The sequence below is a fragment of the Xyrauchen texanus genome, chromosome 46, assembly GCF_025860055.1.
Source record: "Xyrauchen texanus isolate HMW12.3.18 chromosome 46, RBS_HiC_50CHRs, whole genome shotgun sequence".
NCBI lineage: Eukaryota > Metazoa > Chordata > Actinopteri > Cypriniformes > Catostomidae > Xyrauchen > Xyrauchen texanus.
Window position 1 is genome coordinate 13,098,020 of NC_068321.1, and position 27,862 is coordinate 13,125,881.

A 27,862-nucleotide genomic window follows, 5' to 3' on the forward strand; every position below is an offset into this window, starting at 1 on the left:
AGAGTTTCTTTAAGAAATGCACCTTTCTCCGCAGGAAGTTGGAAAGTTTTTTAACAAAGCAAATCTCACACGTGAACTGCCCAAATACAAACAGCACATTACATGCCCCACCAGAGACAGGAATTTTAATTTTGTGGGACAGAGCGATATGCATCCTTTATTGTTGTGTAGCATATCGCTATGTCCCATGTGCAGCTTTGGGACTCTCTGATCACTGTCTGGCTCATCTTCTTCTGACCTACGTGCAGAAATTAAAATCAACAAAGCCAGTAGTAAGAACTGTTAAGAAATAGACCAATGAAGCAGAGCTGGAACTACAAGCCTTCTTCGATTGCACTGATTGGTGTGTTTTTGAAGCTGCAGCTACAGACCTGGACGAGCTCACAGATGCTGTTACATCATACATCAGTTTCTGTGAGGACATGTGCATCCCTACTATGAAATTTTATCATTCAACAATGATAAAACATGGTCTACAGGAAAACTCAGACTCATGCCAAAGAGGATGCTTACAGGGGTGGGGATAAAGTCTTGTACAATCAGGCCAGGAACACACTGAATAAGGAAATCAGAGTGGCTAAAAGAAGTTACTCTAAGAAGCTGAAAAACAAGTTTTCAGCCAACGAACCTGCATCAGTGTGGAGTGGCCAAAAACAACTTACCAATTACAGGACTCCTACCCCCAACCCTGTGGTGGACCAACGACTGGTTGATGACCTGAATGTGTGTTAGATTCGAAAGGCCCAATCTCACACCTCACACGCACTCGGACCTTCACTTCATACAAACATTAACACCTCCTGCAACACCTCTCCTCACCCCTCCTGCTAATAAACCTGCACTCAAGATCTGTGAAGACGATGTGTGCCGTGTCTTTCGGAAGCAAGGTCAAGGAAGGCTTCAGGCCCAGATGGCGTCTCACCAGCATGCCTTCGATCCTGTGCTAACCAACTAGCCCCCATCTTCACTCAGATCTTCAATAGAAAAAGTCCCATGCTGCTTCAAATGCTCAGTTATTATCCCTGTCCCTAAGAAACCCAAAATCACAGGACTTAATGACTATAGACCTGTCGCCCTGACGTCAGTGGTCATGAAGTCATTTGAGAGACTGGTGTTGGCCCACCTGAAGGAAATCACCGGACCCTTTCTAGATCCCCTTCAATTTGCTTATTGAGCAAACAGGTCTGTGGATGATGCAGTCAACATGGGATTGCATCATGTCCTGCAACATCTGGACAGACAGGGGACATACGCAAGGATCCTTTTTGTGGACTTCAGCTCGGCTTTCAACACCATCGTCCCTGCTATTCTCCGGACTAAGTTAAACCAACTCCTTATTCCCATGTCTATCTGTCAACCAGCTTTCTGACGGACAGGCAGCAGCTTGTGAGACAGGGAAAATTCACTTCCAGCACCTGTACCATCAGCACTGGTGCCCACCAGGGATGTGTGCTCTCCCCACTACTCTTCTCCCTCTACACCAATGACTGCACCACCAAGGATCCCTCTGTCAAGCTCCTGAAGTTTGCAGATGACACCACTGTCATCGGCCTCATCAGAGATGATGAGTCTGCATACAGAAAGGAAGTTGAACGGCTGGCTCACTGGTGCAATCATAACAATCTGGAGCTGAACACGCTCAAAACGGTGGAGATGATTGTGGACTTTAGGAGGAACACCCCAACATTGTCCCCCCTCACATTCTAAACAGCACTGTGGCAGTAGTGGAGTCATTCAGGTTCCTGGGCACTACATCTCACAGGACCTGAAGTGGGAGACACACATTGACTCCATTGTGAAAAACGCCCAGCAGAGGTTGTACTTCCTTCGCCAGCTGAGGAAGTTCAACCTGCCACAAGTGCTGCTGAAACAGTTCTACTCAGCAGTCATTGAGTCTGTCCTCTGCACTTCAATAACTGTCTGGTTTGGTGCAGCTATGAGATCGGACATCAGAAGACTACAGAGGACAGTTTGACTGCTGAGAGGATTATTGGTTGCACTCTACAAGCCCTCAGTCCAGTCTCTTTTAGCCTATTGCGGACAGTCTGAGCACTGATGGAGGGATTGTGCATTCCTGGTGTAACCTGGGCTGTTGTTGTTGCCATCCTGTACCTGTCCCGCAGTTGTGATATTCGGATGCACCGATTCTGTGCAGGTGTTGTTACAAATGGTCTGCCACTGCGAGGATGATCAACCTCACTGTAGAGCTATCTTAGGCATCTCACAGTACGGACATTGCAATATATTGTCCTGGTCACATCTGCAGTCCTCATGCCTACATGTAGTATGCCTAAGGCACATTCACACAGGTGAGCAGGGACCCTGGGCATCTTTCTTTTGGTGTTTTGCAGAGTCAGAAGAAAGGACACTTTAGTGTTGTAAGTTTTTATAACTGTGACCTTAATTGCCTACCATCTGTAAGCTGTTAGTGTCTTAACGACCGTTCCACAGGTGCATGTTCATTAAATGTTTATTGCTCAAGATATGCAAGTGAGCACTCCCTGGCTTACTGGACGAATAGAACTCACACCATATGAGAGTATTAGAGCGCTTTAGTGCTTCAGATCACATAATTTAGTGGAAAATGGACAAATAATAATTCTTTATGAAAAGAGGATAATTCTTGTAGGAGGCCAGATTTGGCCCCCGGACCAGACTTTGAGTATCACTGCCATTGACCATTCAAATGTTATGTTGTATATAACATTTTTAGAAATGTGAGGATACAAGAGGGAACCTTACCTTTAACCTCAATGGTGGCATTTGCTGGGGGGGCCATGTCAAAATTGTACACGCACATATACTCGCCCGCATCCTCTGGCCTCGGTTTAGTAAGTCTGTATAAAAGAAAACATGCGATTAACTTTTTAAAAGTACAGACATACCATATATTCTTAATTATTATGCATACATAATTTTATATATATATATATATATATATATAAGAACATGAGGGAGACAGACTGTGACATATGCATTTTTAAGATATGAGCAATCAAACATAGTGGCCCCATTTTATATGGTTAAAGGAAGTTTGAATAATTAGTACCCCCCCCCCACACACACATTTTTTCTCAGTGAGTAAAGTTTATAATCCCAGTTCTATGATAAGCAGTACATAAGAAAAGAGTATCTTCATCAGTGTTATAATATGTACCAAATTCGAGCAGAAGCCATCAATTCTAAACAGCACACATAATGTTCAATATCACAGAAGCACATACTTGTACTCAGTGTTCTTGTCATAGCCCTTTGTGTCTGGGATCTCCTTCCCATTCTTCATCCAGAAGCTCTCTTGGTGGGCGTTTTGAGAAGTTGTGAGGTTACACTGAAGCATGATTGGTGGGCTATGGTAACCCATGGGTAAGATCATGTGATCTGATGAAAAGATTGATGGTTCTGAAAACACAGATGCTTCGGTCAAGGCCAAAGAAATACTACCATATTGATTGAAGAGGACCGTGAATATACCTCTATATACTCTGTGTGTTGTATGCTGTATATATTGCATCAAAAAAAGGAAACTGTTCACAGCCTTTCATGCCAATTTGTCTAAACAAACAATCTCACATATTAATCCATTTATTAACTGGCACCTACAGAATATTGTTTGATATTCCATAGAATATCATTTGTTATTACACAGCTCTCTGGAATAGTTGATTCTGGTTGGGCAACTGCAGGGTTCTGCTGTCAAAAGATTTTATGTAATGACCGTTAACTGAATATTTGACTGTTGTCCCTGGTAACCAGTTTCCTACAAGCTGTGCTTCATGTCTCTTGTAGCTCTCAGAGCCTTTTATATTATTATATATTAAACAAATATTTCAGGTCAATTTATTTGGTAAATAGCTGTGTAATAAGCAGGATAATGTACTGTCAGCCAGTCATTCTCACTAAATAAACTCCTTCAGGATGATACCTGATCACCCTGCCACGGTGTATTTTGCAATAATGTCCTTCTGACTAAATATTAGCCCTTATATATTACGAAATAAATATCGAACTTACCATATACTTAAGAATCTATCAGACACAAACATGACTATAAAATGATTACAATCTATTACAAAGATAAAAAGTTATCTTTAGGGAAAAAGCATCAGGCAAGGTAAGGTTATGAAAATTTCAACAATGCAACGATGTTTCTGAACAAATAACTGAGCATTTATGACACCATATGTGTTACATTATGTGTCACTTCTTCATACTCACCCTATGCAACATACTCATTATGACACATTGTGACACTGATGATGTACGATAACAATGTGGCCATTTTCACAACTGTATTTGCTACCTTTGACAGCAGACTAATATATTATCCAAGCCAATTAATCTGACAACATTTAGCTATTTTCCTAGAGTCCACTAGGTTGATTAAAGGAATGTTCCGAGTTCAGTAAAGCTCAATAGAGGACCTTTGTGGCATAATGTTGATTATCACAAAAATTATTTTGAATTTTCCCTGGTTTATTTAATAAAAATAAAAGTACAAATTACGGTTAAAGTTGACTATTACACTGGAAGTGAATGGGGCCAGTCCATACATATTAAAATACACACTGTCTCAAAAGTAAAGCCACAAGACGTTAACATTATGCATGGTTTTAATGTGATAAAATCGCTTACTAACCTTATCTGTGTAAAGTTATATTCAATATTACAATTTTGTGCTATGCCAACATGGGTAAACAGTGTAATCAATTTTATCACAATAAAATCAATTTGAACAAATTTTATCATTCTAAAATCATGCTAACATGTTTACATCTTGAGGCTATACTTTTGAAATATTTTTATATTTATGGACTGTTACTTGCCCTAATCACTTCCATTGTAAGTGCCTTCCTGTAACCATGTTTTAAATAAACGAATGGGAAGAGATTAAACTATTTTCTGTGGTAATAAACAATATGCAACCAATTTTGTCAACTGAGCTTGTTGAAGTGTGAACTTCAGAGTGCCCTATTCTTTTTTCACATATTTTTGAGTGCATTTTCAGGAAATATAGTGTTAAATACATTTTTATAAAATTACAACAATTAATATTTTAAAATGTTTAAATCAAATAAAGTATTTCATGTTTGTGTAAGTATCATATGCTACTATATATATCACATATGATAAAGCCCTATAGCCCTCTAGATATCGGCATCTGTCATTGAAAAATCACCACTTGACAACTGGCTATTTTACCAGATTAAAAGGATTAATTGGAACAGAAACAAACTGTACTATTGTACAAGAAAGAAACAAGGAGAAGAAGGACGTATATACTCAATAAGGGCTTGTTGACTACAAAAATAGGCCATTGCTTATACAGTGCATTCAGAAATTATTCACTTAATTTTTTTCAGATTTTGTTATGTTGCAGCCTTATGCTAAAATGCTTTAAATTATTAATTTGTTCACATCAATATACATTCCATACCCCATAATGACAAAGCAAAAAACAAAAAAACTAAAACATCACATTGGCATAAGTATTCAGCGCCTTCACTCAGTACTTATTTGAAGCACATTTGGCAGCGATTACAACCTCAAGTCTTTTTGGGTATGATGCTACAAGCTTTGCACACCTGGTTTTGGGAATTTTCTGCCATTCTTCTCTGCAGATCCTCTCAAGCTCTGTCAAGTTGGATGGGGGATCATCGGTGGAAAGCCATTTTCAGGTCTCTCCAGAGAAGTTCGATTGTGTTCAAGTCCGGGCTCTGGCTAGACCACTCAAGAACATTCACAGAGTTGTCCTAAGACACCCTTGCGTTGTCTTGGCTGTGTGCTTAGGGTTATTGTCTTGTTGGAAGGTGAACGTATGGCCCAGTCTGAGGTCCTGAGTGCTCTGGACCAGGTTTTCATTAAGGATATCTCTGCTTTTTGCTGCATTCAGCTTTCCTTCAACCCCGACCAGTCCTCCCGTCCCTGCCCCTGAAAAACACCCCCACAGCATGATGCTACCACCGCCATGCTTCCAGGTTGGGATGGTAATGCCCAGGTGATGAGGGGGGCCTGGTTTCCTAAAGACATGACACTTGTAATTGAGACCAAACAGATCAATCTTCATTTCATCACAATCTGAGAGTCTTTAAGGTGCTTTATTATATATCTTGCACTGAGGAGTGGCTTTCGTCTGGCTACTTTGCCATAAAGCCCAGATCGGTGGGGTGTTGCAGTGATGGTTATCCTTCTGCAAGTTTCTTACATCTCCACTCATGATCCTTGGTCACCTCTCTTACCAAGGCCCTTCTCCCCCGATTGCTCAGTTTGGCTGTGCGGCCAGCTCTAGGAAGAGTCCTGGTTGTTCCAAACTTCATCCATTTAAGAATTAAGTTGGCACTGTGCTCTTGGGAACCTTCAATGCAGCTGAAATGTTTTTGCAGCCTTCCCTAGATCTGTGCCCTGACACAATCCTGTCTCTGAGCTCTGCAGGTAGTTCCTTTGACCTCATGGCTTGGTTTTTGCTCTGATATGCATTTTCAGCTGTGAGACCTTATATAGACAGTTGTGTCTTTCCAAATCATGTCCAATCAATTGAGTTTGCCACAGGTGGACTCCAATCATATGTAGAAACATCTCAAAGATGATCCAGAAAAATCGGATGCACTTGAGCTAAATTCCAAGTGTTATAGCAAAGGGTCTGAATACTTATGTCAATGTGATTTTTTTTACATTTACAAAGTTATAAATAATTTGTATTTTGCATTGCCATTATGGGGTATGGAGTGTAGATTGATGTGTTTTTTTTTTTTTTTTAAAGCATTTTAGCATAAGGATGCAACATAACAAAATGTGGAAAATAAATGAAGGGGTCTGAATACTTCCTGAATGCACTGTTTACTGCAGCATATCAAGAGTCTACAAGGGCAAGAGTGATGTACACAGGGAGTAGCTCAGACTGTTTAGTAGACCGGTTACAGAATCCCACATCCACTAATACTGGCCACCACACTATACGTAACTGAGGAAAAATCAAGGTTGTGTTTGGTTTCTTCAAGGTTGTGTTTGGTTTCTTTAGCTCCCCACTACTACCCAGGGAATTTCACAGTTAACTCACTCTGCAACACGTTAGCTATTGCCTAGGCTCGTGTCCAGGTAATGGATTGATTCTGGCGTAAATCATTACGGCGTGGGTCGTTACTGGCTCTGCACTCATAAATCCCAGAATCCTCGATGGTGACATGAGTGATGGCTAATACGCTAACTCCATTGAATCATACGTCGTGTTGATGGACACGTGTTGCTTGCGTGCACCATCCCATAGCTGGAAGAAGCTGTCAGCCCTGTTCACCTCTGCATACCACCACTGGATCTCAGGGGTAGGCTTCCCCACCACATCACAGTACAGCTCAAAGGTGTCGCCCGTCAGCTTAGTCTCAGAGAGAGGGGACTTCACAAACCCCGCTGAGATGTGGCAAAGCGGCAGGAGAGCAGATGACAATGGTGGGGGGAAAAACATGACAAATAAAGGATTGGGAAGAAAGAAAAAGAAGTACAGTAAAAGAGAGAACAGTGTGTGGAATGAAAAAACATAAGATTAAACTTAAACTACAAACAAAACATTTAAAAAGAAAGAAAGAAACAATAAAAATAGAAAATGACTGAACTCAAGAAGATAGAATAAAGGTAAGGGATGTGTTTTAAAATGGAATACTAGCTTTCAAATAATTAAGTACTGCATAGTTTATACTGTCTATTTTTTTTATTTTTTATTTTAGGCTACCATATGTGAAACATTTGGCTCCACATTGTGGACCACAAATGCTGATACATGATACAAAACTTCCATTGTCGGCCAAAGGGGGAAGTAGTTAGAATATCTGGCTACATCCACATTAATGCAGATACATTTGAAAACATTGTTTACATTTCGAAACGCTCTCCATCCACACTGCCATTTTCAAGTGTTTTCCGAAGGTTGCTTGTCCACACTAAATCTTATCAAAACTCTTAAATCCCTTTACTATGCATGCATGCAAAAAGAAAAAACACCATTCCATGTTCTGTCAGAAACACAATTGTCCTGTGTTCTGTCGCCAGACAGTAATTACATGTAAGCTTCCTGTTCCCTTTGAAGCAATGCAATGTGCAGGTTGTTCAAAGTAACATTTATCTTTAACAATGCTATCAAAGTGAATATCAGAAACAACAACACCACTACAACAGGTGCCACCATCTTCACTGTTTTGGGTTCAATGAATCACATGACTGCGTCACATGACAATAAATTCATTACATAATATAAATTAAATTATATCAGATATCTCCGTTTCCCCTGTCCACACTATAATGTGAAGACAGCAGTTTTAAATGTATCCACTTTCAGAGTGTTTTCGAAAAGCTCTCAGGATGATAAAACGTAGAGATAAAGATGCGCTTTCAAACTAAAATTGATTAGTGTGGGTGTGGCACAGTAAGCACAGACCAATTTCAGCTGTATAACTTTCAACCTACTGTCACCGAATTATCAGTGATATCACTCTGTTGCAAGGATACAGAAAATGTGCATTCTGTGGTTAGTATAAATTCTATACAATACAAATAAAGTAGGTGTAGTATGGTAGTATGCTATTCTGAACAGTACCCATACAGTTTGGAGATAATGCAGAGATCCTTGATGCCTTAAGCAAAGTGGATGGCCTTGAACAGTGTGACACCACCTCTATAGTGCTTTGAATCCGAGCACATCAGTGCAATCTCATTATTCATGTGTGGATGTGCCGATAGACAGGCTGTTTCCATAGAAGCTACAGTAGTTGAGCAGGTAGGTCTTTTAAAAGAGGGAGGGCTGCAAACCACACTTCATGCTTTCTTCAATTAACTGTGCAGTGTAAGCTGACTGCATTCAGAGATATGACGCTTCGCAAAGTGTAAACAATCTGTAATGCAATAAGTGTGCATATAAACTAAATTTGAAAGGCATAGTGATCTACCAATAGTGCATTCTGCTTTTCAATGTCAGCAGTGGAAAAAAATAAATAATTGACCTGTATTGAAATTAAAAATAAAAGCTGAAAAGTGTGTGGAAGCACAGTCATTTACATGATGTCAAAAATGAAACAGCAACAACTAAAGTACAAATGTAAATGCATAAATAAATGTCAAAAGCCATGCTATTTGAATGTTTTGGTGATTCACATTCTTCGTGCATATAGCCAAATACTGGGCAGGAAGGAGAATGTATTGTAAAAAGATTTAAATATTGATCTGTTTCTTGACCACACTTATCATAATGCTTATGAAGATATTAATGAAACCACTGGAGTCTTATGGATTACTTTTATGCTGCCTTTATGTGCACATTGGAGCTTAGAAATTTTGGTACCCATTTACTTGCATTGTGAGGACCTACAAAGTTTAGAAATTCTTCTAAAAATCTTCATCATTCACATCTGGGGTGGCATGAGGGTGAGTTGATAAAATAATTTTACCCTTAAACTTCATATAAACGTAAGTCTTTTTTTCAGTGCTGTTCTCTTCTTGCATCACCCAATTTTGTTAAATTGAGATTTTTTTTTTCATATTCCGATGCACAACTTTTTGGTTACTGAACTATTGGTTTAGTAACCAAATGTGTCAATATTTACTTTGTTTAAAGAATGTATCATCAGTGGGTCATATTTGAACTGGTGGGAAGAACAGAAATAAATAGATCAATAGTGCAAATAAAAATACAAAATGTTTCTTGATTATGTTGTAAAAATGTAACATGAACTAACAATGAACAATTAGATCTTAAAATTAGTATAAAAAAGGAAGCCTCACAGTAGTTAGGAGGCAACACATAGGCTAACCAATGAGGAGCCTCCCAGATCCTTTGTGTCAATTAAAAGAAACCAACATAGTGTCTGACCTTCACAACTAACTGAGTTAACACGCTTCCAGCAGCCTCTTTAAAGGGATTTGTTTGAATATATGAAAATTGTGTGATACCCCTTTTAGTGTAAGCATATCTATGCTATAGACTTGTAGTTGCTGTATATGTGGACAGGGTTTGCATGCTAATGAATCCACACAAATAGCTGCACACTAAGAATGGAAGCGAAAACCTCTTACCCTGAAGGCAGATAGCCCTGTTTTTCTCTTGATACCCAGAAACATGCAAAGACAGCTATGGCAGAATGATTCATCTGATCAAATGTGTGTGCCTTGCACGGTATGTGCGCTCATCCATTTGCGTGTGCAAGATAAAAAGCATGAGTGAGATGAAAGGAGAGGTGTCGGTTTTGATCTTGTGAGCTCGTGGCCCAATACGAGAAACATACAAGCAATGATGTTCAATTCATTTAGGACGAGGGATGCACTGATGTGTCAGCTGCCAATATTTATCGGCAAATTTCTGACCAAATTAAAACCATCTGCATATCGTAATAAGCAATAAAATGCTGATGGTTTATTTAGAAGTAATTAGTAACACACTTTGTAAAATGCCACAATATGTAGAAGGGTTGGCACTTTGAAAGAACATGTAATATTTTTATTCTGTTTTGTTCTCACGTTAATGCAGAAAAAATGCCATTAATGGATGGGACAGTTGTGAAAATGGCACTTACCTCCTACATGACTAAGAAAACCATTCAAAACACTTTGAAACCAGCAGACTTCGACTTATGAGATATTAATATGATATCCATTAGGCCTGGGATCTATGTCCTTTTCATGCATCGATAATTTGAAGACATTTCAGATTCTAAATATAGCGAAATTATTTAATTTTATTTTGAAATCTAGCGACGCAGCTGAAGTATTTGGTTTAGCAGCATCAGCTAGAAAGGCAGAGGCACAACTTCCACTTTTGCACCAGTATGGCTCAGTAGGTGGATACGGCTCAATGGACAGAGCAACACAAGCACAAAGAAGGTGCGTTTTTACCAGTCTCGAACACTGAAACGAGCAGCTCTGCTCATTTTAACAGAACCAGTGAGAAGCACGGCGCGAAACACAGAAACCATTTGAATTCGGCACAGATTTCTATATGACCACTCTTGAATTTACTATAGTAACACTAACTGTACTTTAGGCAGAAATAGATTCAGAATACATATTATCATATCACTACTTCAGCTCTATTCAATTTGTCATAGGCTATATTATGTGTGTGGGAATATAATACATGTTTGTTACAACTTTTAAATGTTTATATTTAGTATTTATTGTTTGTTTAGAGTAGTTTTTAATACAAAAACGCCATATTTTGTTTTACAAATCATGTTACATCTACCATAGTAGTAAATAAGATTCATGCTTCCATGTGTTTACTATGGTCTTGTTACAAATACCACTGTTAAAACTATAAAAATAATAGAGGAATTAATACATTTCAATTTTCAAAAGGGCAAATGCAAAATACACTTTTTTTTAAGATGAAATATAAAATATTTTAGTTTGAGTGTAAGAAAAAATTACTGGTTTACAGTACTTTTTATAGATGTTATAGATAACCTTACTGTTGTTGATACCAGAAAATTTACATCTACATCTAACTCAAAATCAATGCTGTGATGTTGAATGAGCATTTCATTGGGACAAAATAAGCAATACTATTGGTCTTTTCACTTAGTTTTTTTTTTTATATAATAACAATACCACTTTTATTCTGTCTTCACATTTTCATTTTACAGGCCCAAGATATAGCCCTACATCTGCTTAAATTCAAGAAATGCAAGGTTTAGTCTCACAGTCATGATGCGTAAAATGATGCAAGGCATCGAAGTTGCATTGAGTAAATTAAGCAAATAACACAAATATTGAGTGCTGTGTTTATGTTTTTTGGTACAACAAATTATGTCAAATGATATGAACAAATCATATCAGTGCATCCCTAGTTCTTTAATTACTAATTAACTATTTAGTCCAATCAATGGGTCACATTCATTCATGCATTCAACACCAGCTATATAGAAATCAACTACTTTTACACCTGAAATTATTTGCATATTAACAACCAGTCATGTGGGTTAGAGGTAATGATTGGTCAGATTTATGATGCAAGAGGTGATAATCTGTCAAAATAAAGAAAATGTCAGTTAAACTACACAATGTTCCTTTTTTTGTAACAAAAATAAATAACAAAATATTATTAATGAGAGTGTGCAACAAAAATCCATCTTCCAAAAACCATGTCTTTACCCAAATATACTTTCATAAACCTATAATAATGATTTATATTTTAGAGCTGTTGGGATGTCAGGACATTGCATATACGTCATTCACCCGTGCATGTTGACATCATATCCATACACAGAGAAAATAAGATCTGGATACTGTAGCACATGTATGGTGTGGGAGTCTACAAGCAAAAAAGGGAAAGTGACAGAGTCTGTAATAAAACCCGAATGAACATCGGCTTGGCTTTTCAGAGTTGGCAACAAGGATTTAAAAGTGACCCAGAGGTGGCTTTTTACTTACTCAACTCAAAGTTAAGATATTTTATTGGTATGGTTTATGTATAGTTGTGTAATCACACACACACACACACACACACACACACACACACACACACACACACACACACACACACACACACACGTCTGTGTGAAATACAATAATTATACTGTAATCAATGCGCAACTTTTCACTTGCTAGCACACGTGTATATTTTTCTTTATAACAGCAATAATTTATATAAATAAATCCTTTAGTCCTAGGCTTGCCAAGGACACGTGAGTCTTGAAATTATGTTGAACGCTGGTTGGTAATAATGACAATCCATAAATTAGTTACTAACGTGGTATTTGGCCAGAATATCCTGCAGTTATAAAAACTTTATAACGTTTGACCTTATCAGACTAGCAATCGTTACGTCTAATGTTTTTGTAAAGTCATTTATTTAAAAACATCAACATTTCCAATAAGTCAAAACACCAGCATAAGATCTGCTCAGATGACATGCTTTCGGATATCCGTCTTTTCTTTCGTTATTTATTTGTCCATTCGTCCATTCGCTCTAATAAGATGTCCTGTATCCACGTGTACACCGGTGCTTCAAACTACATACATCCGCGCACAGTAGGGTTGTGCCGATGGACGATATCATCGTCCATCGTGATGGCTGACCAACATCACGATGTAGAGCCACCATCGTGATGCCACGCCCCCTTTTGCGAGTCTTGCTAGTGTGACTCACTAATCCTAGTCTCTTCTATAGTTAACCTAAAAACTTTGCAGGGATTGCTCTGTAAATTAAATTGAGAATATAACTAATGCATATATGTTATTTTAAATACTGTAGTATATGCCAGAGACGTGACGTGTTAGTCTGTGAAAATACCGTGTCAGGCAGGCTACACAAATATTGATCTTGACATTGTTAGCTTCTTGTCTTTTTTTTACATGTCTTACACTGTACATTTAGATTAAAATATTTTATGTTGTAGGCTACAAGAAAATAGCCTTTATTAATTAATTATTATTAGTTGTAGTGTCTCAGAAAATCTTGCTCATTGTCACATAGCTCTTGTATACACTGAAGCGGCAGTTTAAGATAAACCCAGACCAGCGAACGTCAAATAACTTTTGTCTGGTTAATACTTTTAAAGAAAAATTTCCTTGGCCATAAATCCATAATGTCAAATCAAATGAAAGAAACAAGGTGAATATGAATAACACACATTTATTAAAACATAGAAGAACAACAAATAAAACAAGAAAACGGGTACAACACTCAGACCGAAACTCGGCATTAACATTTCACTTATAATTAGCAGCACAATTAACTTCAGCACAGGCTACAAAATAAATTATGTTATTGAAATATTGTAAAGTGGTCATATGAACTACACAAATGAACGTTTAAAAAATAATAGCCTATGCAAAATCGAATAGCTCCGCAACGGATGGCGAAAAATGCGTAAAGAAGTCTAATATCTTTCACCATAGACCATGTTTAAATTTCGATGTTTCTGGCCAGAAATACCAACATATTCACTTTATCTGGTTTTAATAAGCTGCGGATTGGAGTAACTACACTACCGCTGTGCTGAAGACCCGCTCTGATGGAGTACTGGTAGCACATATGCACAGATATTTCCGTGCTAATCTTGCCATGAACGGAAACCTTTTGTCGTTCGTTTTCCACCAAGTCAGCGGGTCCTCTTCCCCATCAATGGCCATTTCCTGCAGGTACATGGTCATTTCTGCCTCGACCTTTTGCTCATCAGTGAGTAAAATAACAAAATTATAGTTTTTAAGTGGAAAATAGTATTTGTGTAAAGAGATATATTAAAATAAATAGTGCACAACTCTTCTTAAGTGAAAGCTAAAAAAAAAAATTGCTTCACGTGTCGTGCAACCTACTGATAAAGCGCAGACGAGTCATTAGTTGGGTTGGTAAAATAACGAAATTATAATTTTTCATATAATTTTTGAAAATTAGATGAAATTATATAGTTTTTTAACCACTAGACCAGAGGGTCAAAAGTTAGTGTAACTTTAAACGGCAGTAATTCATTATAATGGGCAAATGCAAAGGGCACATATAATGGGCAAAGGGCCCCTTGATAGATGCCTCCACAAAAGTCAGACGATCTCATGTGTTACAGCTCATTAATTGAGGGCATCTATGACATCATAACGCACCGCGGCGCTCCTCTGTTAAGACTTTAACAGGTCCGCGCGCACTGGGAGGACATTAACGCCATGCATCCCGCTGCTGCATCGGCTCTATTAATAGAAACATGCAGCAGAATGGACTGGTGCTATTTACGTCGCTACAGAGGACCGGTGCTCAAAGCTGGCACTGTACCTGACTCTATTGTAACGTTATTTCCTATTTGACAAGTTGGATAGCGAGAAAATGCGCAAACATAGTTTAGAAGTCACTGAAAATCGTATTGGAAGCGAAAACCAAATGGTTTTGAGCCGCTGGAATGCATTCCTGAGTCATAAGCCTCATCATTAGATTGTCACATGCAAATCAAACACAAAAGCCGAACTCATTCTGTTCCCACTATTCTCGATATAGTCTATCTGTGTTGAACCAGGCAGGTTGGGTTTCATTAACAAATAGATCCATCTCATCGGTTCCTGCATTGTTCTATCAAAATGATTATCTTGAAAGAGAATCGACTCTAAAAGTAGCCTGAACATAAATTATCAAAGCCTCTCTCGTACAGCCACAAATAGACGCTCCCTTTGGGACGAGTGGCCAAATATTAAAATCTAACCCATTTGTGAGTAGCCTATGTTTAAACAGGCTGGAATGGGAAGTCGAATTGAAAGGGCCGTTCACATCGAAAACGTTTTTGTGTCCGTCTGCGCTCGTTTTCAATCTTTGAACGTTTCGCTGCGGCCAGCTGTAGTTTCAGGCAAAAAAAAAAAAAAGAAAAAAGAAAAGACGTCAACTTTTAAAAGCACTTCTCGAGACACCTGCGTTCTTTTATATGAGTTACGCTTAGCGCTTTTTGAGCACAAGACCGTGTTCGGTGTGAACGGCCCCTTAAACTGGTTGAGTTCTGTTTAAAACCTGATCTGCGATACGCTTTGCCGTTTAAAACTACAAGGACTGCTTTTTTAAAATACTAAATAAACACAACTGTCACATCTCATAAGCGTCCATTTACTCACACACACACACACACACACACACACACACACGCACACACACACACACACGCACACACACACACACACGCACACACACACACACACACACACACACACACACACACACACACACACATTATTAATAAAAAATAAATAATTTAAAAAAGTCATTACCGTTCTGAGCGGAGCCCGAACGCATCATCAAGACTCCGAATAATATCACCAACGGATTCCTCGTGTAAGACATTTTCTTGGTCTGACTACCTGGAATATGTGTGGAGGGATGCGGAGGAAGAGGGAGAAGCGGCGAGTGGGTTGGCGAGGAGGATGTGAGTGAAGAGAAAGCTGCTGCAATGACGAGCCGACCCTTGATGCAGCTCGATTCGGGTCACACAGAAGCCCGTCGCCTAGCAATAGCGCGCTCAGGTAATAGATGCCGCCGCTGCACTTACATCCGGTTCAAAAGACGCTAGAAGACGTTGGTGCTGTCTTCTTAAATTCCCGCGATAGCACCAGCAGACCTTTCCTGCCTTCATCCAAGATAGAAAGTCAGAATCCTCAGGTCAGTTGAACAGAACTGATTATCAAATTAAAACATCTCGCTAAGTCTCTTATCATAGAGTTATGTGGAGGTCCTTAGGGAGAGATTTACTTGATTTTTCGATACAAGTCAATACACGATTCAATCTCAGCTCAATCGACAGCATTTATGGCATAATGTTGATTACCAGAAAAAAAAAAAATAATAAAAAAAAAATAATAATAATAATAATAATAATAATAATTAGGAACATTTTTTAAAAATGAATGAAAAAAGTTCCGGTGAGGCACTTAGGCCTACAATGAAAGTGAATGGGGCACAATCAGTAAATGTTAAAATACTGACTGTTTCAAAAGTATGGCCACAAGATTTAAACAATATGTGTGTTAACATGATTTTAGAGTGATAAAATTGCTTACTAGCCTTTCTGTGTAAAGTTATAGTAAATTTGACAACTTCGTTTTCATGACGATGTAATGCTGTAAACCCTACAGCAACGACTGTAAACAATGATGTAAACAACTTTACAGCTCAAATAATGCACAAGTTTTAACAAAATAATTAATGTTAGTGCTTGGCCCCATTCACTACCAATGTAAGTGCCTCAATATAATCTTGTTTTTAAGAATAAAAAGGACAAGTTGAAATAAATTTTTGTGGAATTCAACATTATGTCAAAAATGCTGCAATTTAGTTTAACTTGTATTAAACACTGAATTCATGAACATTAAATCCATATCCTGTAAAATAAGATATTCACATTTCAATTGTAATTGCCAGTTTTGCCTAAATAAATTCTTCACATTATGTTTCCCATTCCCTCAAACTATAGTAGGCTAATTTCTGTTAAAGTTTAACAGTTTTATCTGTTTCTAACCCTACATATCTAACATAGTTGGAGAATCAATTAAAGTTTATTTCATTTTGAATTATTTAAAATTTGAGATCAGTGAGGAGAGTGTTGACTTTATTCATCATCAAAGCAAGGCATCCTTAATGTGTGAATGTGAGATAGCTCATAAAGATATGGATTGGCATGAACTACAGGCAGGATTGGGAGGGTTACTTTTGTAAGGTATTCCACTACAGATTACAGAATACATGCTGTAAAATGTAATTTGTAATGTATTCCATTAGATTACTCAAGGTCAGTAATGTATTCGAAATACTTTGGATTACTTCTTCAGCACTGGTAGATTTTTTTCACTTGTTTTGACTTTAAAAACTCTATAAAAAATACACATGTTAAAAATACATTCTCTGAAAAACATAAATATCTAGTTTTGTTTCTAAAACAAGATTAATCTTACTGATCTTGTTTTAAGGATTTTTAGATATTTTTTACAGGAAAACAATAAAAAGATTATTACCAAGAATATGATTTTTGCCCTAATATAAAAAATATGATCGTGCCTCGTAACATGTGCATGTAAAATGGCTAGAAATAATATTTTAGCTTAGTTTAAAGCTGACAATTTACACAAGGTTTATTTCTATTTCTTCTGCTCCAAACTTACTTCAAACATACTTCTCTGTCTGCTCGTATGAATGTAACACATCATAAGAAAGTGTTTCACCGCTGTTCAAATGCACTTTAGATCACATCATTTATATGAATAAATGTTTCCATCTGAAAGGACTAAATGTTAAAATAAACAAATGACAATGAAATGCAAAGTAATCAAAATTATTTTTGAATGTAACTGTATTCTAATTAGCAATAATTTAAATTGTAACTGTAGTGGAATATAGTTACTTATGTTTTGTATTTTAAATACATATTCCCCTTACATGTATTCCGTTACTCCCAAACCCTTTCCACGGGCATACTTCATGGTGCTGACACCACATAAATAGGGTGATACATCTAATGTGTGATATGAGCTTCTCACACCCTAGAAGTCCTCAAATGTTACTTTTGGAACTGGGTTGAGTTTCACACCATCCTTGCTATCTTCCTAAGATCTCTGATTACTTAATGGCAAAATACACTTTCTAAAGATGACATACATAGGTAATAATTTAAGCTGCATTCTTATGAGGCATTATGATCTCTGCTTCCCTGTTCAATTTTTCTTATCTGTAATAACCCTAAATACATTTCAGAAAAGTAATTTAAATAAATTATTACTCAACTAAGGATACTAGACCCCTTTTACTGGGGCACGTGCCCCAGAATAAATCTGCTGTGCTCCAGTAAAATCTGAAGTTTGAGTTTTAACAATTTACTCTATTAGTCAGTGCATTCATTTAGTTTGATAATCCGCAGAAAAAATAAATGGATCTACCTAAATGGAATGCACTAACCCACCCAATCAACGCCTGTAAAAGCAATGCAGTTTAACCGAAAACACAAATCTGATGCATGCGCAGAAATCCATGCTTTTATCAAAGCCACTGCAGCACACACAGCCACACACAAGTGCAGGGGCCGGTTGCTCCAGCTATACGCATGTTACCACTAAGTCACAACTTACGCGCTACTAAATATTTGAGCGTTGCATTAAACTTAGGTAAATAGGTAAACTTAGCATTTATTTATCACCCCTTATTTATTTTAGATACAGTTCCTATTGTTATTTACACAGGGCAAATATACTATTTATTAAATATTGTTTTATTACATATCGTATTTTAATATTTATTACAGCTGATGAATATTTATTACGAGCAGACAAGGTTACGTAACGAGATAAAATAGGGAGGACGAGGATCAGGTCGTCCTAGTAGCACCCTGCTGGCCCACCCAGACTTGGTTCTCGGACCTCACGCTCCTCGCATCAGCCCCTCCCTCGCAAATTCCCCTGAGGAAGGACGGGGCACCATCCTTCCCGTCTGGCCCCTGGATGGGACGCGGAAGACCTAAGTGGCCTATCCGTGGTAGACACATTCACTCAGGCTAGGGCCCTCTCTACGAGTCACCTATGTGCCTTGAAGTGGCATCTGCTAAGTGGTGTTCTTCCCGACGCGAAGACCCCCAGAGATGAGCAGTCGGGTCGGTGCTTTCCTTCCTGCAGGAGAGGTTGGAGGGACAGCTGTCCCCTTTCACCTTGAAGGTGTATGTAGCCGCTATAGCTGCACACCACGACACAGTTGGCAGTAAGTCCTTAGGAAAGCACGACCTGATCATGAGGTTTCTGAGAGGTGCCAGGAGGTTGAATCCCTCCAGATCATGCCTCGTTCTCTCATGGGACCTCTCTGTAGTCTTGCGAGGCCGACGAGGGGTCCCTTTTGAGACCTTAGAGTCAGCTGAGCTTAAGGCACTCTCTCTGAAGACTGCCTTCGTGACGGCGCTCACCTCAATCAAGAGGGTAGGTGACCTGCAAGAGTTCTCTGTCAGCGAAACGTGCCTGGAGTTCGGTCCGGGCAACTCTCATGTGATCCTGAGACCCCGACCTAATGTTCCCACGACCCCATTCAGGGATCAGGTGGTGAACCTGCAAGCGCTGCCCCAGGAGGAGGCAGACACAGCCCTTACGTTGCCATGTCCGGTGCACACTTTACGCATCTATTTGGGCCCACACAGAGCTTCAGATCCTCTGAGCAGCTCTTTGTCTGCTTTGGCAGACAGCGGAAAGGAAGCACACAGTTGTCTGCCCATCTCGCACCGCCGGTCCACGTAACACAGTTCAGCTATTTTTGGTGTTTTTGTAGGGGACAACTAGTGTCACTTCATTGACACAACGTCGACTGAGTGACAGATAGGAAACATCCTGGTTACTTCTGTAACCTCTGTTCCATTATGGAGGGAACGAGACATTGTGTCCCTCCTGTCACAACGCCGAACTACCGCTGAAATGGCCGGGACCTTATTCTCGGCTCCTCTGCACAAAACCTGAATGAGCGGTTTGCATGCCTGCTCCTTTATACACGTGTGTTCGAGGGAGTGGCATGCAAATACCATTTGCCAATTCCCATTGGCCATTTATCAAAAATCAGAGGTGTCTCTGGCTCCCAAGAGTGACCCCTAGTGTCTCTTTATTGACACTACGTCTCGTTCCCTTCTTCAGGGAATGGAGGTTACAGAAGTAACAGGATGATTTTGGTACAAAACTGCTTTCATTATAACAGTAAGGGTCTTATTATTATTATTATTATTTTGTTCTATAGTTTTATATAATAACTAGCTTTTTTCTCTGCTAAATGTACTTCTTTTTTCTTTTTTATATATTAATGCAAGGGGCAGCTGAAAGTGATTGGGGATAACATCGAAAGTCTGATTTGCTTAGTTTTTGTTTGTTTAATCTTTGCTAACCAGGTTAAGTGCAAACACTAACCTACCACCACAACCACACGTATGATGTGGTGCTGCCTACATTGCTGTTCACTGCTGAAACAAACACTTGAGGGGGAAAAAAATTCAAGTATACAATAATCTGTAGTCCTCAATATGATGGTCTACTGCCACCTGCTGAACAATGAACGTACCACAGCAATAGAGAGCATTTTCTTAATTCGCTGTTGGTGTATTACGACTATGCCATGTCCAAATTATTTTATGCATTTCCTATTTTAGAGAAGACATCTCAAATATGAGTTTGCAATTGTATTCTGATTAATTGATCTGGTTAATAAATTGCATGATTTAATTTATTTGTCAAATCCAAGCTTCTCAATATCTTATACGTTTGCAAAAAACCAAAACATTTAAATATGAGAAACGTTACGTTAATAGAATGTGCTAAATATGGCATTGGGATTTTGAAAAAATAGCATGTACTCTGTAAGATACGTTGTGGAGGAAAAAACTAAACTAAACTAAATTGCAGCATAGTTGTGATTTATTCAGATATCATAGACCAACCAACTAAATACTCCAACAACATAATAAATATGAAAAACCTGCATAAATTGTTCCTTTTTTCCACAATGACAGGAAGGGCTTTTCTTACAATTGTCCTCATACCAGGTACAGTTGTAACACTCATTTGTAATGAGCTAAAAAAATGCATTATACCTATAATAAAAATTATACATAGTTTTCAAATATTTCTAATGCTTGCATAATATGTATCAATTCTAACACATCAGCTGGAAATACTCTCTTAGTTTCCCTCACCCTGATGCAAGGCATCCTGTGACATTCACGCATATGCATGCAAACTAACAAAAACACATATTCTATCTATCTATCTATCTATCTGTCTATCTATCTATCTATCTATCTATCTATCTATCTATCTATCTATCTATCTATCTGTCTGTCTGTCTGTCTGTCTGTCTGTCTGTCTGTCTGTCTGTCTGTCTGTCTGTCTGTCTGTACACACACGCACGTACACACACACACACACTAATAATATGCTGTTTATCTGGCTGGTTTTCTACCAATTAATTCATACATTTATTTGTCTTATCTAAGCTTCAGACTAAATAAAAGCTAACAAAATTCTAGTAGGAGTATTGGCAACCATTTTTCAAATGCAACGGGTACAGGTGTAACAGGGTTACATCTGTCCACTTCTGATCACATTGCATGTTTGCCTGATTTTCTCAGTGACCTTGCATCTTAGCATGTCACAAAATGTTAATTTGAGTAGACAAATCAGTAAATACAACAAGGAAAGTATCCTTTCATGGCTATTCAGGAATAATGATTTATTCACAACGAAAGAGAAGAAAATGACAAATGTGCCCCCCAAAACGGTTCTCTAATAATTTCGAATCAATGTAGGCTATGATTTTCAAATTTCCCACACAGAGAGCACATACTAATGTGAATGTGAAATTGACAATTCAAACTTGCATTAGAAGGGAAATATTCAGTGTTACAACTGCACTCTGTCTACCCAAACTGAACAACACCACTGCAACATTTTGACACCTGCATGCTAATTCATTTGTGGGTCTTTCATGTTGCACTCCAGTTTGTGAATATTTGCAGCTGTGTCGATATAGTTTCGTCCTGAGTAGGCGGACATGGCACTTTATGCCATGAACAAGCTGTTTTCACTGGCTTTGACCAGAACAGATGTTAACGGTGATATTTATTTCTACATAAACATCATGTTTTCACCAGTTTATACAGGGAAGCATGGGTGTTTACTCAAACTGACAACTGTCTATGCTGGTGATGATAAACCAGTTTTGGCAGTCCTTCTGTTAGAAATGACAACAGATTAGTTCTACATCACCCTAGTACTGATTTTTAAACTCTTTCTCTCACAAAGATAAAATGGATTGTCCCTACCCCTGTTTGAGCCACGTAAAAGGGAGTTATGATGCAATGTTGTGTTTCTGTCACTTTCTTTTTCTTAAAAGTATTCTTTAAATATGGAAAAATAGTCAGAAAAGGTTGACAACCTATATTATCTGTATGGTTTCTGTACAGATACAAAAGACTCTTTTGTCTTAAAGGGGATATTTCACCCTAAAATGGACATTTTCTCATAATTTTCACCCTCATGCCATCCCAGATGTGTATGACTTTTTTTCTTCTGCACAACACAAACAAAGATTTTTAGAAGAATATTTCAGCTCTGTAGGTCCATACAATGCAAGTGAATGGTGACCATTTATACCACAGCACTGTTGAATGTGAATGCTTCATTCTATTTGGTTGAAAGATGATACGATGTGCTGCTTAATTTTCTGCAGTAAACTGCAGTAAAGTAGTTTCAGGCTTTTCGACCGCATTACATTCCCATATCGCTGTGCCAAATTATTGAAATTTAAGATTCATAGCTTTTGAAGCCAAGTTATTCTAATATGACAAGCAACGTACAAGTTATTTACTTAATTTATTATGAACAAAATCTGTTTTAGGGACATTTGTTGATGACTGAGTTCTCTGCTTTTCAGGCCTCCAAATTAATTCATGCAAACTTTGCCCATCTTAACATCTGTCCTCACCAGTAGGCTAATAATAATAAAAATATCTACAGGATACTAGGCACCTTATGGGCAATGAGTAATGAATTATCAAAGACCAATTTCTGATGAAGCCTGTGATGTCTAATGATGCCTCTGGCATGAAACATTATGTTCTTCCTCTTTGCTAATTAAAACAGAAATGTGTTATTTGCATATCATTTGCACTCTCAGAATACTGGCACATGCCCTCTAGACAAGGTTATGCAATAAGAAGCATTATCATCACATTATTTTTGAATGATTACACAAAGTATATCATTTTTTTTTTTTAAAGTAGCGCTGTTTAATCCGCACAGAGACTCTGAAGCTGCTATTGTTTGCAATTTTAGCCGTTCTGGAACTTAATAAGACTGAGCCGTTACATTAAACATGCCCTCTCTTTTTAAATCACCACCCTTCAAAGATACCTTTGAGACCATCACCCAACAGTAGAGCAGCATTGGGTTTTTTCAGAGTTGTTAAACAAAACATTATCAAAATAGCGCCCTCAGCTGAAACTGTTAAGAATATGATTATGTCATGTTCTGAATTACGAATATGAATATGACATGAATGTTTTGCTTCAACTACTACACTATGAGAAAGTGAAAAATTATTGACAGACTGAAAGCAAATCAAAGTGTATCCATGGCCTGCATGTGTCCATGGCCTGCGGTCACAATTTTGTTAGCTGTTTACACAATCTAGTGCATGATGCATCTGTCTGCAAAATAAAGGGGAGAGAGAAATTAGGAGCACGTAAAAGCAGCCCCCACAAAGCGCAGATTTTATCGAGGGCCCCCTTTCTAGTAAGAACAGTCAGCAGGCTGGTGATACCAGACTAGGCACAAACCTTCGGTAGTAGCCAGCCCCAGAAACTGTCTCACCTCCTTTTGGTCTTGAGCCTTGGACAGGCCACTACCGCTGCAGTATTGTTAACCTGGGGACGCACCTGCCCATGGCCCAAGTGGAACCCCAGATACCCAAATTCCACCTGCCCAATTCCACAATTCTTTGGGTAGGCCGTGAGCCCTGCCTCAGGACAGCTCTCGGATGTTGCATGTGCCACCACCAGTCATTATTATAAATAATAATATAATCTAAATATACTACAGCATGCTGTATGGGGTCTGAGAATTTTGTCCATGAGACGCTGAAACATGATCTGGGCCCTGAACAAACCGAACGTAAGGGTCACAAATTGGTGTAAGCTGAATGGTGTGGAAAAAGCAGTTTTTTCTCTGGAAGTTGGAGTTAAAAGGATCTGCTAATAACCCTTTGTTGAGTCCAGCGTCTAATAAAATTGAACTGCGCCCAACCAATCAAGCAATTCATCAATCCAATGCATTGGGTATGCGTCACATTTGGACACCGTGTTCACTTTGCAATAGTTTATACAGAACCAGACCGTCCCATTACCTTTAGGTACCAGAACCACCAGGCTGGCTCAACCGCTGTTTGACTCTTCTATTACGCCCATATCAAGCATTGCCTCTAATTCTTCCTTAAGGACCTTTTTTGTGTTCAGGAAGGCGATAGGGGCTATGAACCACCTCCCCCGGGGTCGTCTTGATGCGGTGCTCTATGAGGTTCCTGCGACCGGGGAGAGGAAAAACTCATTTGAACCTCATTGGTTACTAGAAGCAGGTAGACCTGCCTTCCCCCTTGCACTTGCAAAACTGCAAGGAATTCATGTCAAAAATTTGAGATTATATCTCTAGACATATTTATGCCACAAATACAAGTCATTTACACATTTTCAGTAGTTAGTACACATACAGACTGATTATACGTGGTCAATCCATTTAGCAGTTCATGGCACCCTTTCTTTGCTTGCATATCGTTGATTGTAGGTTTGCAATATTTTTGCCAATGTTTAGGTGCAAAAACAGTGCCAAAAGTGTAAGCGCGAAAAAAAAGAAAGTCACACCAAATTTACTTTGTGTTAATAAGTAATTACAGATTCACAACACATTAATTACACTTATGCAAAGCATTAAAGTATTGCTAATATTTATTTTTGTACGCTTGCAACTTGATTTACACCTTTACAAAATGTTCAGTGTGCATGCAATTTATTTTTAAGTTGCACTTTGGTTAAGCTTTCACAATTCTTCCTCTGCGCATGCAAATCATTTAGGCACTATTTTACCTTCGTATTTTTCAAACTCTGGGTTTTGGAACGGAAGTAAACGTTTGCAGAGTAAACTTTGACAGCGGTGAATGGGAGTGAATGGGAGATCACAGCAAATATTATTTTAATTACCCATTTACTCCAAGATCAAAGAGAAAAATAAACTATTACATTTGAATGACTTTCCAGAAGAGTGAAACAAATTTACTGACACTCTCTCAGCAACTGTAAAAGAAACCCCCTCACAGCTGTAGTAATTATAGGGTAATATAACACAAAGAATAATGTTATACATTTACACTCAATATTTTAAAAAAATGTTTTTTATAGATTTACACTGAAAAATATGGCAGAAATGTGTCATCACAGTCTGTGAAAAAGGTCTTTAATGTAATTTGTACATTATTATATACTCATAGTATATAAAGAACAGTTTGTTTGCTCCATTCCTAAACAAACACAGCACACATGGTTGTTCAACAAGGTTTTTAATACTCATACATTGGATATGATTAACTGAAATACATTCTTCAAGTTTGGTTTTCGCAAGTGAGTCCAGTTTTAATGCAGAATAGTTAAGTAAAATTGCAGTGAGATTACGCTTGTGGATTTTATTGAATTAAAGATAACAATTAGTTATAATATTTGTGATTTTAACAAGCAGAAATGATGACATAGAAAAAGATGACTTTATTCAATGATTGTACACTGCAATCAAGTTTGTGATTCACGTAATTAATGAGCAATGTATTGAATTATAAACAAACAAAAGAAGATTTGAATTTTTCACATAAAAAACAATATTGATTATACATTTTTTCTTAGAAGTAGGCAAACTTTTAACTCTAAATCACTCAGATTTCATTTTCTTTTTAAATATCATTTTAAAACACATACATCTTATGACACTGTAAGTCACAAAACAAAATGTCACAAATGTTACCACTAGAGTGAATATAACATCTATAGATTGGTAAGCAATCCAGGACATTCTGAATGACTGTGTTCTTAAATGAGATGCCCTTCCATTCCTCATGACAAACTCAATCCAGAAGATAGCAAGATCAAGGGATTTCATTGGCTGATCATGGTGCAGATGGGACAATCTCTGCATGTTTTCCCTATAAGTTGAGTTATACAGCAATTCTTCCAGTGCCTGTAGAATCATAGTCCTGTTCAACTCAGTAATATCCACAAGTTTTGCTGTGCCTTTAACCTTCATTCTAGAAAGATTGTCAGGTTGATCAAATACTAAAGGCAGACCCAAAATGGGCACCCCATGGTAGATGGCCTCTTGAATTCCATTAGTGCCTCCATGTGTGACAAACACTTTAGTTTGGGGATGTCCAAGCAGATCATTCTGGGGTAACCAATCAACAAGTAATGTATTATTACCAATATTAGCAGGTCGAGGTCCAGTGTATCTCCAAATTATTTTTTGTGGCACTTGGGCAAAAGCTGCAGCAATTTCTTCTGTGATGTCCTGTGGGAGATAGCTAAACAGGGTCCCTAGAGACATGACAATGAGACCTTGCTGTCCAGAGCTCTGCACAAATTCCTCAAGATCAGTTGGAAGTGGCTTAGCGGATTTGCACTGGAAGCCGCCCATATAGATCACATTTGGCATAGTCGGTCGTGGAAACTCAAAGGTAAAGTCATTTCTCATGAGCCAAATGTCTGCATCCTGAGGGAGGGAAACGTAATGGATTTCTGATCCAAAGTATTTATTGCAAAAAGATTGGTATTGTGAGTAGACGAAAATTTTTTTGCAAAGAAGCGAAAAAAGGTAGCCGATTACATTAAGCACTCGTTGACCAAATGTCATCTTATCTGTTAGTTTTACTCCTGGTGTGGGAACGTATGAAAGTGGAGAAGGAGCTATATCAAATGTGCCTCTCCATGCATGGTCCAACGTGCATTTAGAACAAGAGGGAGACAAAGGCGATGGGCCAGGAACACTCCAGCTCCAAAAGCTGGATCGGTAAGAACCATGTCATATTTGGCATCCTTGATTGAATCCATTAAGGTTTTATTCTCAAAAATGTCTCCCATCTTCAAAAGTTGATTGCGGTGCATCTCTTGTAATTCTTTTCCAATTTCTAATGCCATTTTGAGATGGTTCCAGAAGGACAGTTTCTGTCTTCTGATGACGAGAATCTCTATCAAAAATGCATCAAGCTGTTCTTTTTCAATGCCACCTTTGTTAGAAACAGTGATTGAGGTGTAGAAAGGAGACTCCTCCTTGATATACCAGCTGTTAGAGTCTCTAAGCACTGTCACGTTGTGCCCTCTTGTATGTAGTTCCTCAATAAGCACCTTCATGTTCACCCAGTGACTTCCTTCAATTGTAAATACCAACACTGCACCTCCGTACACTTGAGATAATATGCACAGGAATACTAATAAAGTGACGGGAATGTAATGCATCTTCTTTGTCAACCTTTGATGGAAGCAAGTAATCAGTAAATGACGGTACATTTTGTAATTCAGCAAAAAAAAAAACATTTCCCTCCTCAAAAAAACTATTTAGAAAATCAAGGCAATCTGCTTCACTTACCACATGAACTGAAGCTCACTTGTTGCCTGTGAAAAAAATACAAGTATGTGAGCTGGTAGAAAACCAACCCAGCCAGATATGTGTTACACAGCAGGAAATCAGAAGTGAAATAAAACTTTTTGATGAATTTGGTTTTATTTATTTATTTGTTTTTCATTTTGTATTTTGGAAAATAATCTATGAGCACATTGCATTGTTTATTATATTGCCCAAGTTTATTAACTCTTGTGCGACCTATACT

At 38.2% G+C, this 27,862-nt stretch overlaps 2 pseudogenes; both read right to left on the reverse strand.

The window, feature by feature from the left end:
- The window catches only part of LOC127638431 (neuroplastin-like), a 33,168-nt pseudogene extending 17,117 nt beyond the window's left edge, over nt 1-16,051 (reverse strand).
- Nucleotides 16,052-25,914: 9,863 nt separating this feature from the next.
- Nucleotides 25,915-27,461, reverse strand: LOC127638408 (UDP-glucuronosyltransferase 2C1-like; annotated as a pseudogene).
- Nucleotides 27,462-27,862: the final 401 nt, after the last annotated feature.